We start from the raw sequence: 17,808 nt of genomic DNA, 5'->3' as shown, positions 1-17,808 counted from the left end.
CTTTCGTACTAACGGAAACAGATAGCATCGTAAAAAAAAAGAAAAAAAATCTTGAAAGCACGGTGGCCTCCGAGCAGACTGTGGCCTCCGAGCATAGAAAAGTGCGCACTCGAGGTTTGCCGTTTCCCGAAAGCGTTTCTTGCCTGCGTACTCTCCTGCTTAATATCCCGTACCTGTGGGCTAGTTGGTTGATCATTACGGCATATGGCAGCGCACACCGCGTGTAACGACGAACACGAAAACAAAGGGTCGGCGCTTGTGTTGTCCCTTTGTTTTCGTCGTTTTAGCCGGCGTGCGCTGCCATATGCCGTAGTACTCGCCTGAGCACTCGTGATTGTTACGACATTCAAAGGGTGAAAGTCCTTCACCTCGACGCATTGTTATCGGTCTCGCCCTTTTTGTCGGAGTGAGGGGGGTTGCGGCGCCAAGTTGTTTGTCACTGTGGTAACCAACGTTTATAGAACTTCTTAGTAGTTCTACAAACGTTGGTGGTAACGGTGTGATCGCCGCGCTGGATGGAACAGTCAACAGTGATGTGCAAGCTTCCACTACGTAGGTCCTTTCAGCTCATTCCATTGGCGGCGCTTTGCGCCATCAGTGGCGAGTGAAATGTGGTCATGTGACCCGTGAATGTCGGGTTGAGGGTAGGCATTTTTTTTCCTTGATTATGAGTACAAATCAGCGCAATGGACAGGAGGGGACAGAAGAGAGGACACAGAGCGCTGATTTCCACTCATAATCATGTTGCACCAACACGCCCAATCCTACGGCCTCCTTTTTTAAATGCGAAGCATTTCTTAGCGAACTTCTGAGACTTTGAGCGCATCTATCTATCTATCTATCTATCTATCTATCTATCTATCTATCTATCTATCTATCTATCTATCTATCTATCTATCTATCTATCTATCTATCTATCTATCTATCTATCTATCTATCTATCTATCTATCTATCTATCTATCTATCTATCTATCTATCTATCTATCTATCTATCTATCTATCTATCTATCTATCAAGCCGCCTACGACTTTGTGCTCTCCTGGCCGTTTCGTTAATGGGACGTACACCAAAATTGGTATGGCACACCGTGAATGTATGACGAACATAAATGATTGGTCATAACATGAAAATCACAATATGTATGTCATGAACGGCATGATTTACGTGCCACGACCTTGGTGCTCTTGAGGCCGTTCCGTTAACCTGATATATACCATGTTGTGACGAGATTGTCTGACAAACATACGTGACAGGTGCTATCGTGCAAATCATGACACGCGTGTCATGTAAAGTATGCATGACATGGTCTTGGAGCGCTCGCGACCGCATGGATATCTATCAAAATTGGTACTACGAAGCATTTCTGTGTGGCGAACATAAATGACAGGTGGTAACATGAAATCGCGACATGCGTGTCACGTACGCTGTGACATACATGCCCCGCTCATGGTGCGCTTGCGGCCGTTTCGCTATCATGACATGCACCAAATTAGGTATTGCGGGACGTGACTGTATGAAGAACATTTATTTATTTATTTATTTATTCATACTGTCAGCCCAAGGGCCAAGACAGGAGTCGGGGTTAGATAGCTGACGTGTACAAGGAACATATGTTGAAACAAATTTCACACGGTACGCTCAAGAAGGCACACTATATAAAAATAACAAAACAAAACTCAAAACTATATTAGAATATATCCCGCATAGGTCACCGATAAAAAGAAACATGTTCGAATACATTCCGTACACGTCACCAAAAAAAGAAAGAATAAAAATAGAAAAAAAGATTTAAAGTGATATTGTACATATTGAACTGTACGTTGAACATATTCAACCAACAAGGAACAAGCAATCTGGTACCAAATATTCTGACAAAGCCTTTTGGAACCTTTGTAAATCGCATTGTTCGACTACGTATTGAGGTAACTGATTACAGTCATCGATGCTCCGAACCAAAAAAGAATACTTGAATAAATCTGTTCTGTAGCTAAGTGGTCTGATATGTTTCGAGTGTTTTGTTCTGGATGTGGTAAATGGCTGTAGTGCGATGTGTTCCCTTAGGTGAACCCTGTAGTCTCCATTCAGTATGTGAAAAAAGAATATCAGTCGATTAAGTTGCATTTTTCGTTTCACCGTCATTAGACCGGCTCTGTCTCTAAGCTCACTGATAGACTGAGTTCTGGAATAGGAGTTTAAAATGAACCGTAAGGCTTTGTTTTGTATACGGTAACATTTTAGTGCATTTGTTTTAGTGTATGGTTCCCACAGATGACTTGCATAGCTCAGTACTGGAAGAATAGTCATCTTATACACCACTGCTTTAGCCTCCGGGGTGGTATCGTGAAGTTTTCGTCGTAAGGACCAAAGTTTATGCATGCCTTTATAGCAAACACTGTCAACATGCATGGACCAGATCAAGTCATGTGCAAGATGAACACCTAGATACTTAACATTCTTTACTTCAGTTAGCACAGCGCCTTTAATACTGTAAGGAAAAGATAACGGGTCTTTTTTGCGTGTCATGCGCATGAAAAGAGTTTTTGATGCATTCTGTTCCGTCTGCCATTCGTCGCACCAAAGACTAATTTCTTGTAAATGGTTATCAAACTCCAGCTGATTGTTAGTAGAACTTATCTTCGCATACACAATGGTGTCATCTGCATAATGTTTTATAGCTATTTGCTGAGAAAAATCCGCACCCATATCACTGATGTAGATGGAAAAAAGTAAAGGGCCTATAACGGACCCTTGCGGCACGCCTGATGGGACCGGTTTATTGGCACTGGAGACATTATTTATTTCAACAAATTGTTGTATATTTGACAAATATGCCTCTATCCATTTCAATAGCTGACTGTCACCAATAAAACAAGATAACTTTTTAAGCAACTTTCTATGATATATTTTATCGAATGCTTTTCGAAAATCAATAAATATGGTGTCTGCTTGAGTGTTTCCATCTAACCACTGACCAATTTTATGTGTAACCTCAGTAAGAATAGTAATTGTGGAGTAGCCTTTGCGAAACCCGTGCTGATTTTTACCTAAAATACCATTTTATTCTACAAACTTCATTAGGTGAGTAGTCAAAAGGTGCTCCTGTGTTTTACAAGTACTTGTCAAGGAAATTGGTCGGAAATTTGTGACGTCATTTTTGGAACCTTCTTTGTGGATCGCTGTTTCTTTGGCACACCTCCAATCTGTCGGAACGTCACCGGATTGAAGTGATTTTGTAAATATGTCCAACAGAAAAAATGAACACCACTCGGCATAACGCCTTAAGAAGGCGTTGGGGATTTGATCAGGTACTGGGAATTTTTTCATGTCTACTTTAAGTAACAGACCCAGAATGTCATCTTGTGTTATAGTCAGCTCAGGTAGACATTGCTCACTAGAATTCGCACTTGAGGAGTTGAACCATCGTCCCTTATGAAAACCGATTCAAAATATTCATTAAATTGGCAAGCCATCTTATAATTATCCGTGATAGTTACATAATCGTTCTTCAAAAATTAGATGCCAGGCTTTGGTCCCTCAAAGGTACCTCCAAAATTTTCCCGGTGATGTTTTAATAAAATTGGTCAGAGTTTCATTCATGTGCGTGTGTTTCGCTTGAATAATTTTCCATTTTGAGTTCCTGAGAAAGGGAATTGACGTAATGACGTGTTTTTGTCGACAATGGTTTCTTAGCCCACGTTCTTTTCAAGAGTCGTTTTTTCTAAATAATTTTTCGCGTAATCCATGGGTTTGGTCTGTTAACTTTCTTGGTGCGCTTTGGAAGAAATAGTTCTATCGATTTAAAAACAACGCTTTTAAACATGTTCCATGCATCATTTACTGATGTAGTATTCAGAGAAATATATTGGGTGAAAGCATCATATGCCTGCTCTAAATGATGTATTAACGCAGTATCATCTGCTTTAGAAAAATCGAGAACTGTCGTAGTTTTATTTTTTTTACCCGAGTACGTGCGGTAGCTACATGCGTGATCACAATTTTGTGATCACTCTAGCTAGAGGTCACTCTAGCTTCGGTAATCTGAATCAAAAAGCGTGCTTGTAATTGGCGCTCGTACGTCGGCTTATTTTGACTCGGCGGCAGGAGTCTCCGAAAAGCGAGTATCGCGAGTAGCCACGAACGAAGGTGAATTCGCGAGCTATGTCCGTGAACGTGAAACGTATCCGGAGAGTAGTTTACGTTCCTTGAAAGCAAGTCTACGTTCCGTAAGGGTCCGCGCATGCGCAGATTCCATTCGGCATCCGGTAACACGGTAACCTAAAGAAGTATACGTACAATTCAATAGCCACTATTATAAGCTGAAACAAGCTGCTATAGCGCAGAAAAGTGAAAAAGCAGAAAACATAAATAGCAACGGCGACTTTAGGTCAAATTCGTGAAAGCAATAGACTTGTACCAGCGGTTATAGACCAACAGCGATACTGGGACGGCACGACTCTGTGTAAGTGTCCTCCCCCTCTGATTTTCCAACTGCCCCCATTCCCATTCTAGGGTAGCATGCCAGTTTTTCTTGGCTGATTAACGCACCTGCCTTTTCTCTCTCTCCGGTTCCTTCCTTCCTCTAGGTAAGCCAGCTGCCAGAAAATTTTAACAGCGGAGCTCTTTACGCCGGGCCTAATGTGGCTGCTGAATCCGAAAGCTATCATAATCATGAACGCGCTCTCTTCGTCCTCTTCTTCGTCTTCTGCTTCGCTCCCAGAACACGTGCGCCGATTTGTCCGACGTGAAGATAGAAGGCGAGAGGACGACTACAGAGAGAGAGGGAGGGAAACAGAAAGAAACAAAAGGAAAAAAAGAGAGAAAAACATAGAAAGACAGATAGGGAAATAAACAGAGCGAGAAAGAGATGCCAGGAAACATAAACAAACAGAGATAGAAAAAATTCGCCGAAAATTACGATACTGCCTAATGCGAATTCTGAAGGCCAACTGTGTTTGAAGTTTTGGCTTTCCGCAAGGTATCGACAACGCCATCAATCATAATTTTTGTGAAGTAGGGCAGCACCCACCACGCCATTATTCGTCTTTCTGCGGATAAGCGAGGTACCCGCTACGCGTCTGTAAGGTACTATGTGCACTTTGTTGATGCTACCTTTGGCTGATGACGATGAAGAATTACGGTTGAACGCTTTGCAGTGGGTGGGAAGCGTTAAACCACACACTCTTTGCGCAATCGGCATTGGGTGATGACTGGTTGTTATTTTACTCTTCTGCCACGCTATATTACATAGGTTAACGCGATTCCTTGGCCAACATGACGCCTCTATAGAGAGAGAAACATTTTAATGAAAAGCTGGAGATGTTTGCCTTGCTATTCGCTAGATATAATATATTTTTGCAAATGAGTTTCAAACAACGGCGTGGCTCTGTAGTAGAATACTGCACTGCCAGGCAGATAACCCGGGTTCAAATCCAATTCGGGTATTTTTTTCTCGTTTTATTTTTTTCCTGTCTATCGGTTATTCTTTCATGTCTATCGGTTACGCCACCGACGGCGACGCCGCTCAACGCAGGAATGGTCGCCTAAGAGCTGCGCTCTGAAAAAAAAAAAAAAAGAATTGGCAGCAAGCTTAGCCATGTACGGAAAGGCAAGTGAGGTTGAGCAGGAGGGTAAGGGGGAGGGCAACGCCACAACCTCCTCCGCTTCCTTAGTCTCCACACCATACTGCGTAGCTGCCCCAGCTTTTTCGAGAATATTTTTATACTGTACGGTGCCCATAATGCAAATTTAGAATCGTAAGAGAGCAAGCACTATATATAGTTAAGTAAATTTACCCGACAATTGAATCGAGTGCGCATGCCCTTTTCATGACTTTATTTTACACACCACCAGCGAGCAACAATACAGTTCAGCTGAAATTTCCCAACAACAAATAACCGTCGTAAGACACTTCGAGATGAAAATATATGGGCAGTTCCAATGCGCGAGTACTTTTTTTCCAACTCTGTTCCCTTGATTTTTAGAACACACTTCCCTTCCCAGTTGTGCACCTATATTTGTAACGTCATCCCCTTGTAATCTCAGCGCACTTCATGCAGCCCTATCCCAGATTCTGAAGACACCACTTCGATATATCAAATTTCTGGAGCACCGCCAAGTTCGGCGGTGCGAAAATTTAATATCCTAGAATGACAGGCTCACTGGACCGAAAGTCAACCTCTCACTCGTATTTTCTAACGGGAAAGCGCAAAGTGGTCGGCTTCGATACTCGGCGCATAAAAATGCGAACTGTCGATGCGCGAATAGTTTTGCGCGTGATTTTCGTAGCAAAAAAAAAGTGCAGCAATCCAGGGGAGAAAACATACATTATTGGACAGTGTAATAAGGATACAGGAGGATGAAGCGGAGGTTGACTTAAAGCAACAAAACCAGCGGGCTTTTTCTGGCATGGATACCATGGTGATCTACTTTTACATGCGAGGCATTTCTAAGCAAACTCAAGGCATTTTGGCGATTCTATCTATCTATCTATCTATCTATCTATCTATCTATCTATCTATCTATCTATCTATCTATCTATCTATCTATCTATCTATCTATCTATCTATCTATCTATCTATCTATCTATCTATCTATCTATCTATCTATCTATCTATCTATCTATCTATCTATCTATCTATCTATCTATCTATCTATCTATCTATCTATCTATCTATCTATCTATCTATCTATCTATCTATCTATCTATCTATCGAGCCGCCTACGTCTGGCTGCTCTCGCGATCGCGTCTTAAGCTTGACGTAGACCAACATAGGCATGGGAGGGTAAGAGGGTTTGCGAATATGACTGTCTGATCATGACATGAATAACATGAACATCTTGTCGTGTACGTCGTCAAACCCTTTCTTCCAGACACGTGTGGCACATACCCGTATACCACGGGCCACGTTAAGCGGGCGACACAGGCGATTGACAGTTTATATCTTCCCAGGAACGGCGAGAACAGACATTAGTAATCTAAGGCCCGCATTCAAGAACAGAGCTTAATAATCGCGAAATTTGACTTATAGAAGTACGAGAAAAGTATAAGATTAAGATAAGTATGGGTAATGTTTCAAAAACTGCACTGAAGGCTCACTTATGAAAGTGCCACTTTTCTGGGTGAAGGAAAGAAGATGGCTTTTAAGGGCACGTTTTTTTTTCTTTGTTAGACACAATATTAATGGGAACTAACAGACAATAATTCCAAGGAAAGTATAGGAGATTTATTTGTAATAATTGTAATATAAATGTGAAGAAAGTAAAGTGGCCGAAAAGATAACTTGCCGCCGGCAGGGATAACTTGCCGCCGAATACTTTTCTGGGTAAGTAAGGCTCCTGGGAACGAGGCTATAGATGTTATCATAGCTGTTTCATTAATAATAATATCTGGGGTTTAACGTCCCAAAACCACCATATGATTATGAGAGACGCCGTAGTGGAGGGCTCCGGCAATTTCGGCCACCTGGGGTTCTTTCACGTGCACCTAAATCCAAGTACACGGCCCTCAAACATTTTCGCCTCCATCGAAAATGCAGCCGCCGCGGCCGGGATTCGATCCCGCGACCTTCGGGTCAGCAGTCGAGTGCCAAAACCACTAGACCACCGTGGCGGGTCTAGCTGTTTCGTTATATAAAGCACAAATAAATGACAGTAGCTTTCGAAGAACACTGCCCGTAGATGTTCTAGTCTTTATCAAGGTACATTTCGTCAGAGACGAAATAAATATTTGTCGTTTTTGTCGGTTTTTCAGCCTTCGGCTGGCCACAATGACCAGCCGCCCATGGAATTTCTCACAATTGTGTATGCAAGGGCCATATTCTCAAACGATTGCAAAAGGCGACAATCGCAAAAGTATTGCCTTTGGTGCGCGCTGATTGGCTATTGAGCAAAACCGGAAAAGTGAGGCTTTCAGTACTCGTTCTTTGCCAGCACGTGTATTTTCGTGATTTGAATGCTCCAGGAACATGAACCGTGCGTTTCTCGCGCGGTTTATAGCGCGCCGGCAACGTGTTGAGATATTGAGACGATGTCGCTGCGGTGGCACACTACAGCTGAAATTTCTGATTACGTTGCGTTAAATTCTCAACGACAATGCATTTCACACAAAGTTACATTCTTTAAATATTATACTGTGCATTAAACAATTGCTCAAAAAACCGTGAAAAGCACTTTAAACCCGTCCTATATTTCAAGTAGCCACACCCAAGCCTGGCCACTGCGTAGAAGCCAGCATACGCTCGAAAAAGCCGCACTCGGGTCTCTCTACGCTCACTCCTGTGTTCTGAGACATTCGTGACACTAACGGCCGGTGCAACATTGACGTCACAGGCAAGTGTTTCTTCAGTTACTGAACGCATCAGATTCTGAGTCACCAAACGCGATATTATAGCCTTTTGCGATCATTTGAGAATACGGGCCCAATTGTGAGAAACTCTATGCAGCCGCCGCTTAGCGGTCGTCGCTATAAAGCGGCCGTCTCAACTCGCGGTTATTTCGTCGTCTACAAGTGTCTTTGTTATTGTTACTGTGTTGAGATATCACGTGCTATACGAGCGGCCCTTTCACCACATTACGTGCATTTCACTCGTTGGGTTCTTTTTCTGCTTTTAAGCGTTTGGTGTAGTTATTTTATTTTCCGAGCGCCCGTGTGCGTTCCCTTTTTTCCTAATAAGGGCAGTGTTACCATATGAAAGGAACCAACAATAATAATAAAAAATTAACAGGTGAGCGTCTTTCACTTGCTTCGTTACAATTTATTCGGGCATCCACAGCTGTTCTGCAGACGCAGGGTGCCAATAGAGGTGGTCGGGCGCCCGCTGCTGCTCTACAGACGCGCGCTGCCAGCCATTTCTAATGAAAACCTGCGTCTGTTATCTGCTGCGGACACCTGACTAAAACTGTTCAAGCGAAAAAAACCTCGCCTCTCAAATATATTTCACGCATGTCATCGGCATGCAGCTAGTGGTGGAACAGGGTGACCGCGCTCGTTGTCATTTGGGCCCAGCGGCAGCATTTCCAACAGGCGTATAGACCTTTTTTTCGTGGGCGCCGCCATATTGCCTAGCGGGCGGCGCCGTCCTTGGTCTGGCAACCCACTGGCGTGTGCGAAGCTCCGCGTTTGTATGGAAGATATACGTGCGGCTGCAGTTGCAGCCGGTTTATTTCGTTCCCGCGCACTGAATTTCGTATCAAGTTATGCGGTCTACGTAGGAAATGAATCTGTGAGACGTCCTGAAACGGTTTGATCCGTTCAGGGTCAATGATGTTAACATACGACGACGCGAACGTGTCGCAAGTGGTCGATATCATATATTTCCCGCACTGTCTGTTGGAAAACCACGTAAATATTTCGACCTGTTCTAGGAGGGCAAGCAAGTGCAGCCACTCTTAGCAGATACAATGAATTCTTTTCGTGTACTGTAATCTTTTAGTTTCCTTTTCCATGTCTACCGCTCGTACACGCGGTTGTGCGTGAGCACGCAGTCTCGATTTCGTGGCGCGGGCGGCATCTGTTTGTTGCTCGCGAACAGTTGCCTATCTTGTTTCTCAACTTTTAAGTGACCGCTTATTACTCGCTCGTTTATTGCCTACCGGTGTGAACGAAGTTAGAGCTGTTTACAGGGAGGTGCTGGTACGTACAAAAACGATGCTGATGTTGACATGCCGGTGTGCTTCTTTTTCTTTTAAGAGTCGTGATACTTGAGTGGATTTCGGCGGCGATAAGATGAAGATGGTTAGGGAGTTTCTTCTGCCGGTAAGGCACGAAGTGCTCCTGGGCTCGAGCCTTTGATCAGGACCGGAGGTGATTCGCGTTTTTTTTTTTTTTGTAGCTTCATCTACCAGATGTACCGTTTTCGCAAAATTCTTGCTGTCGTTCGCAAAGCTAAGCAGCAAAACTGGCAGTTGAAGAAACACTAGACAAGCGTAACAACGTGGTTTTTGTCTCGCGCGTAGAAGAGAATTAACAATGTTGCATATCATTGCACGACTGGTCGGACACTGTTCTTGACCACGTAAAAATTTGTCTTCCTGAGGTAGTTGTTCCACACGAAGTGACAGACCTCTTTTTTTTTTTTTTTTTGCTATTCGGCTTTCATATGGCTCATCGCATACGATACACTCCGATTTCTTACGGAAGTTGTGACCTAACGACAGAGATCTCGCCACATTCTTTTCATGTAGCGTTCAGTTAACGTTCGGGTTTTACAAGGCTGGTACGGAGTACAAATTAAATGTATGATGCCGGTTACCCCGCTGCGAAGTGAGGGATTTCTCGTCCGTGCTAATACCGGTATACATCAACTGCAACGATCACCGTGTTGAGCCGAGCTACGAAGCTAATTGTTAGGCAAAACACATCATATCAAAAAATATGATAATACAACGAAGCGAAAACAACTCAGGTGGGTACTCGAGCTGTACTTGGATGTTCTGCACTTTACCGAACAGGGCCGTACTTGACCGCTTATGTTTGTTCGCAAATCTGGCCATATCCGATTGATATTTGACTGCGTGGAACACAACACTGGGAATTCCGGATATATTGCGGCACTTGCCAATTTATAACCTGTAACGTAACACAAACGATGTACCTTGAAGAGTGCACACAACCGCAAGCACACCGCGCTTGGTGATGCACGTCGCATACTTATTCTGGCAGCAGTTTACTTTTTATAGTTGTTAGAACAACAATAAACGGCACAGTGGTTTCCCGTTGACCTTTCGCTGGCTGACATCGCAATAAAAGTGAACAAAATCCGCAGGTCGACCTAAAACACGCAAAAATTGTTCGAAAACGCCACTCGTCCAAGCACCAGCACGCACACTCCGCGCCGTCGCGCGCAAGCCAGAAAGGAGGAAAGCGCTGGTTGCCAGTCCGGTCCTCCTCGCCTGATGCAACGGTCTATACACCTTTTCAAATTCTCACGCCAGGGGGGCGCCATATTGAAATGCGCGCCGCCTAACGTGCAAGATTGGCGAAATCGCCATCTTGGGCTGCGCGTACTCGAACCGGCGCGCTATCCATTGGTGTGAGATCTCTGCTACATCTCTGCTAAAGCGTGTGTTTGCTGATTTTTCGTTTCTTTAGACTGTTTTGTTTGATATCGTCGCTGCCACTGACCGATTCGTCGCTGTCTGAACCGTTCAGCGGCGCGCATTCGCGCTTGCAACGCAAGAATGAGCTCCGCGTCTGCGAACGGCAGTGCTTCGTCGTCGGTACCAGTAGCAGCAAGCGTAGTAAAAGGTCGATCACGGCGTGAAGTCTTAATCATCGGTAACTAGAATGTTCTTGCAGCTGTCTACCGATTTCCTTTATTGGCGTATACTAAACGTCTACGGATCACTCATCAGTTTCAACCTCCGCGCATACTCGTTCGCGGCCCGTAAGTTTGTCAGCTGTAAACTGTAAACACCGCACAATTCTTCTTCACAGATACCTTGACCTACATTCACCCCAACGACGTCGAAGACTAGGTCGAGGACACGTTTGAGTGGCCAGAAATACGGCGAGTGAACATTGTTAATATATCGTTGAGGCGAATGTGTGGGGTCTTTGCCAGGTGTGTAGCTATACGAGGCACTGGAGTCGCACAACTACGTGCAGTCTGGCTGGGGGGGTCAAGTCATTGGAGCACAATGTGAAGGAAAAAGTCGTGCTGGTGAAGGGGAATGTGACACCGTCGCTAACCGTGAGCAGTAGGCCCCATCGCGCGTGGGTTGCCGCGAGGCCCTCCGGTGAAGTACGGCGCGCGCAGGCTGCACATGCGTAACCGGACAAGGCGGAGTTTGCAGCCGTGTCGGCCGCTGTATTATGGACGATATGAAGTACGAATCCGTAACATTCTTACGAGTTACTAGGTGAGTCATCTGTGGCTTGCGTACCTTCCTATCCAGGGTGCTGCACGGGAACGTTGTTCTCGTCGGTTTTCTTGCCGCCAACGAAATACCGGGAAGAGAGGCGTGACGATGGCGACACGCGGAAGTTCTTCCGATTTACTGAAGCCACCCACTGCTGCCGCAATTCAGGCGACGAAGGAAAACGATGCAGCGCGAACATGCCACACTTGCACTCATCGCGTGGCGTACTGTGCTGCGGACGCACGATTGCACCTAAAATATTGCTCTTCTGCTGCTTGTTCGTTCACTCGTACACGACACAGGGATGGCCAGATGACTTGCTATGCGAATGCAGTAAATTTTCTGCCATGATAGTCACTTCGTATCAGAGACGGGCGCACAACACAGTCACACAAACGCGTACCAAAGCAGCACAAACACGGCAGTGGCGCAGCCCAAAGCACGATGGCAACACTGAGAGCATACCCTCTACCCCTGCTGCTGACTGGTTCGAGGCTGCTCCTGTGAAAAGGTCTATACTCGCGGACCACTTTTCTTGGCAATGAAGGGAAAGCTACTGGGGCGGAGCGTCTGCAAATGTACTGCTTGGCGCGCGTCTCGTAACGCCGTGGAAAGTGATGGCTAGCGTTGCATTTCGACGCAAACGCTGCTTAGCGTCTAAGGTACGGGTAAAAGGCGCGACTTTTTCACGCACGCAAAAAAGCAATGTGACAACGTGTAAAGTAAAAGAAATACAAATATCTCGGTTGTGTGCGCTGCGTTCCGTCTCAAAAAGCTACATGTAGAAAATGAAGGATTATTTTATATATCGCACGCAGAAAATACAGATGCAGTTGTGGGACTACATTCATTAACGGCAAGACACGTGCATTGTGGCTCTGTAGCCTTCGCTTCATTGCCAAGAAAAGTTGTCCGCGAGTAGAGCACCGCTCGCTTAGAAAAGCGGTACCGCGACAGAAATTCTGCGTCGTTATAGGCCTCTGTGTGACAGTGCCGATACCCGAGAACTGGGCGTAACGGCAGCGCGCAACGATGTCCTTCATCCTGTGTAATTTCTTAACACGAAAGTGTTTTCCGCCGGGGTCCACCAAGACTTTCATGACGTATTTCCGTCACTGAAATACGTCAGGAAAATGAACGCTATCAGATGGCAAAGAAAAAATTTCGCCGACAGGAGTCGAGCCCACGATCTCTATAGGTCGGCGACGATGGCTGGCGGGCGTTTAGCCCACTGAGCTATCTACCAAACACATAACGGGGGCTACAAGAAGACGCCTTTTATCTTTCACACCTTCCTCTCACAGTGCCCTTGGATGGATGGATGGATGGATGGATGGATGGATGGATGGATGGATGCTATGAGCGTCCCCTTTATAAGGGGGCGGTCATATGTGTACCACCAGGTTCAAAATGGTTGGTTGATCCCTCCGTAATAGGAATCGGTATAACACGAAAGTGAAACGTGTCGTCACAGAAGTTGTTGATTGTTCGTAGTGCATTGGTATATGAGAGCTTGTACAATGTCGACTGTCGTTTCGCAGATATAGCACCGCTTGATGTGGACGCATCGCACTCACGTTGACGCCTACTGGCATATCTCCGTACCGACGACAAACGCCCACGATCACGATTCTACCCTGGCGTAAGCTGAAGTTCTTAACATATACGTGGACTCCGCATACGGTGAATCCCGCGCAAAGATGGCATCAACAAGCACATAATAAACACTAATGCTCGGTATGCACTCCTTCAAAGCACCGTAAAACGCGAAGAGAAACGCTACGCGCGTCGTGTCTTCCCTCTAGCCAGGTCTCACAGGGCGTGCAGCGAACGCGGTGCGACAGCCAGGCGAGCGTCGGAGAGCTATTTGCCGATGTGGATGGATGCTATGAGCGAGGCTTTAAAGTCCCTTGATATATAGAAAGTAGCGACACTCTCCTCCATATCCTCTCACAAGTGTCCAACCCTCCTCTCCCAAGTGTCCAAACCGTATCTATCTCCTCTCCCAAACGACCACCGTGCGGGCGCCGGCCCTATAACCCGGCTCGCGCCACTTTCCTATCAAGAATGCTATGTCACGCAGATAACGCGCGCATTTCCCAGGCGACGGCCTGTGAAGCGGGGAGGTGAAAGGCGGGAGAGGAGGATGCTCGGCGTGGCGGCTCGGTTAAAAGAAAGACGGTACTTTCCCAAAAATATCCAGGGACTTTACGAGGCTTGCGCTAAAACCGCCACCTCACGGAGTAATAAAACGTTCACGAAATGAAACTTCTATTGGAAACGCGCCGAATGGGACAGTCGTTGCAACGGCGCGTGTTTTGTTTGTTTGTTTGTTTGTTTGTTTGTTTGTTTTCGAGCCTGGTGGCACAGATGTCACCGCCCCGTTATAAAGGGGACGCTCATAGCGTCGATCCATCCAAGGTCACTATGAGAGGCAAGTGTTTGTCGGTAGCTCAGTGGGCTAAACACCCACCAGACACGGTCGCGGACCGAGAGGTCATGGGTTCGATTTCCGTCAACGGAACTTTTTCTTATACATTTTTTTCTTTGCCATCTGATGGCATTTATTTTGCTGACGTACTTCCGTGACGGAAATACGTCATGAAAGTCTTGGTGGACCCGGCTTAAAACACTTTCGTGTTAAAAAAAAAAACTTCGTTGCCTGCGCCATTAGGTCCGGCAACGCGCCGTCGCTACGACCAACCCATTCGGCGCGTTTCCAATAGGAGAAGTGTAATTTCGTCTATGCTTTAACACACCGCGAGGTGGCGACTTTAGCCCGAGCCTCGTAGGGTTGGCGTCGTGGCGGCATCAGCCCCTTCAAAGAATGGCAACACCCTAAGGGGCGCACACATCGAGGCACACTAGAGCCTCGCTCATAGCATCCATACATATCGAAAAATAGCTCTCCGACGCTGGCCTCGCTGTCGCACCGCATTCCCCTCTCGCCCTGCGAGAATTAACAGCCAGGCTAGAGGGAGTACACGACAATCGCCGCGTTTCTCTTCGCGTTTCACGACCCTTTGAAGGAGTGCATATTGAGTATCAGTGTTTACTACATGCTTGTTTGTGCCATCTTTGCGCGGGATTCACCCATATGCGGTGTCCAGGTATATATTGACAACTTCAGCTACAGCAAGGGTTAAATCATGACCATGGGCGTTAGTCCTCGGCACAGAGATGTGCCACTAGGCGTCAACGTGGGTGCATCCACATTAAGCGGTGCGGTATCTGCCAAACAACAATGGACGCTGTACAAGCTCTCATATACCAATGCACTATAAACAATCAACAACTTCTGTGACGACACGTTTTACTTTTGTGTTATACCGATTCCTATGACGGAGGAATTAGCCATCTTTTCACACGGCCAGAAAAATCCGGAAGTCGGTGAGACGGCCGCAGTAGTCGGCCATTTTGTTTGACAAGAAAACCGCGAAAGTCGCGCCTACGGCAGCCAGTAGCTGTACCTTACTTTCCCTTACTTAAGCGCCGATTCAAGAATTAGGAAAAATTTAGCGCACAATGGCACAAGGACGAGAAGGGAGGACACAACACGTGCGCACGTTTTGCGTCCTCCCTACTCGTCCTTGTGTCATTTCGCGCTAACTTTTTCCTAATGTCTTACCAACAAGGCTGAATTTCTCCCCTTGTGCCGATTTAGGTTTTACCTTAAGTACAAGATTGCTGTGTGAAATGAGTTAAGCGTCGATCGGTTACTTAAGTCATAAGTTAAGAATAAGTTTCGGTTGTGCACACAGGCCTAAATGCCAGAGCGTGAAGTAAAGATGACATAGGCAGCGTAGACCCGACGAATGCAAAGAATAAAAAAAAACAGGACCACAGCTGGTATCGAACCCTTCTGCGTTGCAGTGAGGTGATATACCACAAATCGACGCCACGTCTCGAAAATGCTTTGGAGACAGACGCTATGCAGGCGTGATGCCAGTGCAGCGTCAACTGTGGTTGCAGTGCTGGCTATCCAATTTTATAACAAAGCAATAAACGTTACATATATACTCCTATGATACAGGCGTCATGCCCAATTAACGTCAATTGCGGTTCCAGTGTAGGCTCCGCTTTCATGGAACTCTAATAAACATTACATTTGTAGCAATACTGCAAGTCGACCTAGCTGGAACACATGCATCTTGGAACACATGCAGTTGGAACACGGATTCGCGCGAGCACACGAAGACAAAGAAGAGATACACAATGACGAGCGCAATCTAACAACTGGTTTATTATTGCGATAGCAATTATATAGACACTCTCGGCTGATTTTTGCCGTCGCCGTCTGTCGACGCCGTCATGTCCCGGATATGCATATGCATATATATATATATATATATATGTATACATATATATATATATATATATATATATATATATATATATATATATATATATATAAAGGCACTTAAAAATAAAGCAGCAAGAAAAAATTTAGAAGTACCCGACCGCCGATTCGAACCAGCAAACTCTCGCTCCCCAGCGCGCTGCGTTAGACAACTCAGCCACACGCCATGTATGCGCCGGCGAAATAACGGCGAGCCATTTAATACACCATGTAGCGCTGGTGGTAAGAAAATCTCGGAGGAGCGTGAGGGCGTTTTCTATCACGCAACGCTCCTAATTTTCTTTCAATTTGAAAACTGCCCTTGAGTCGCGCACGACAAAGTAACCCTTTTCTGTACCCACTCGTGATGTGGAAGGAAAAAATTGGTCGCGTATCTGCGTGCTTCGCTGCAAATGTCGTCTAAAGACGATAGAAGAGGCGCTGCGTGAGATATGGACGCTATCTGGCAATACGTCGGGAAACATGAGTGCTGTGTTGCGGGCTTGTAGTCCCGGCGCAGCAGCAGGCGAAGGCAGGCGGTGACCAACGCGACCGGCGGGGACGCCAGCCAGCCCGAACACGCGGTTTGGCGCGAAGCGCCGAAGCAGAAGAAACGTCCGCACTCAACCAGTACTCCCCACACGTTCTTTTATTTACACGTCGCCTGGTTAAAACAGGAATGCCAGAGCGGCGCCCCATGGCATTCGTACAGTGCAATACAGAACCGAAACCGAAACACAACAATGAGCTCCTGCAGAGCGCGTGGAGGAAGGCAAGTTTCAGCGCAGCTTAAGAAACTAGGGTCTTTAGAATTACGTATGTATGTATTTTCTATTAAAGGAACACACCACCTAATACTTACCTAGTGATGTTGCACCTCAGATATGCGTAATGTTTGCTTTTTGATCGACAATGTACACGAGTATGAACCTAGTGAGCCGTACAAGATGGCTGGCCCTTGGGCAAGTGGTTCAACTTTGGCCGCGTTTTTGAATCGATGGACGTGCCGACAAACAGAAAGACAGACCAAAATTTCTCCGTTTAAGTGTCCCAAGAAAGACTATCGTCTTTAAAAAAAGAGAAAAAACAACGGGCACAACTTGCATCAGACGCCCCCTGTGGTCGGAGACGCAGAGGGTCACTCCAGGCGCCGCAGTTTAAAAGAAGAAGAAATATCTAAGAGCATCTAAATTCTAAATTTCCCCGCCGGTTTCATGACCAATCCCACGTAGTGGGTAAGAGCCAAGAATTAAGAGTCTAACAAGCAAGCAAGCAAGCAGGCAAGCAAGCGTCTGATTCTTTATTATCGACACTTGCAGCGTGTTGCTCAAGCACATAGGCGTAACAACTGTGACAGTTGTTAGTTCACGCTTGCCCTGTGCATGCCTGTGCGTTCATTTAGGGCGTCCTTCTTTGTGCTTCAGCGGCACGCTGCAAGTACCGAGCTGCTTCTGGTTCTTCGTGTGACATTTGAATTTCTTGCTATCGCATTCATTGCTTCGCCCTTGCGGCGAAACTGTGACTTTTTTTTTTTCGAAAACCTTCACTTAAGAACCCTCCGATCTGCGCGAACAGGTAAAAAAAAAACTCGACAGAAGCGCACATTGCA

The sequence above is a fragment of the Rhipicephalus sanguineus genome, chromosome 2 (assembly GCF_013339695.2).
Source record: "Rhipicephalus sanguineus isolate Rsan-2018 chromosome 2, BIME_Rsan_1.4, whole genome shotgun sequence".
Taxonomy (NCBI): Eukaryota; Metazoa; Arthropoda; class Arachnida; order Ixodida; family Ixodidae; genus Rhipicephalus; species Rhipicephalus sanguineus.
This window is presented reverse-complemented; position numbering follows the sequence as displayed.